This window comes from Panthera uncia, chromosome B4 (genome assembly GCF_023721935.1).
Source record: "Panthera uncia isolate 11264 chromosome B4, Puncia_PCG_1.0, whole genome shotgun sequence".
Classification (NCBI taxonomy): domain Eukaryota; kingdom Metazoa; phylum Chordata; class Mammalia; order Carnivora; family Felidae; genus Panthera; species Panthera uncia.
This window is the reverse complement of record NC_064809.1, coordinates 104,928,315-104,929,292: the sequence shown is the minus strand read 5'-3', so window position 1 is coordinate 104,929,292 and position 978 is coordinate 104,928,315.

The following is a 978-nucleotide window of genomic DNA, read 5'->3' as shown; positions in this document are numbered from 1 at the left end:
CATTAAAATGTGAGCAAATCAGATTTTTGTAACTGATATTTTAATGTAGGTTGTTTATTATTATTTTTGTTTGTTTCAAGTTTTTATTTAAATTCTAGTTAGTTAACATACAGTGTAATATTGGTTTCAGGAGTAGAATTTAACGATTCATCACTTCAATATAACACCCAGTGCTCATCACACAAGTGCCCTCCTTAATCCCCATCCCCCATTTAGCCCATCCCTTGTCCAGCTCCCCTCCAGCAATCCTTAATTTGTTCTCTATAATTAAGAGTCTCTTATGGTTTGCCTCCTTCTTTGTCCCCACCCCCCCTTCCCCTATGCTCATCTGTTTTGTTTCTTAAATTCCACATATAAAGGGTGACTGGGTGGCTCACTCAGCTAAGCCTCAGACTCTTGATTTCAGCTTAGGTCATGATGTCATGGTTCGTGTATTCAAGTCCACATTGGGCCATGTGCTGACAGCAAAGAAACTGCTTGGGATTTTCTCTCCCTCTCTCTCTGCCACTCCCCAGCTTTCTTGTGTGCATGATCTCTCTGTCAAAATAAAAAAAAAATAAAATAAAAAACTTTTAAAACATTCCACATATCAGTGATATCATACAGTATTTGTCTTGCTCATACTTGTTTCACTTAGCATAATATACTCTAGTTCCATCCGCGCCATTGCCAATGGCAAGATTTCATTCTTTAATGGCTGAGTAATATTCCATTATATAAATATATATATATATATATATATATATATATATATATACCACATCTTCTTTATTCATACTACTTAATCACTTATTTTATTTCATTCAGGAGAAAATGCTATTTTTTTCACTTTGTAATGTATTGCTATTACTATTAAGATTCAAAAAATGGGAAATATTAGGAAATATTTAAACAACAAAATCAGATTTAACAATAAAATCAGCAGTCCTCATACTATATTAAGTATAACACTACTAGTGTTTCTAAATACCAGTAAAT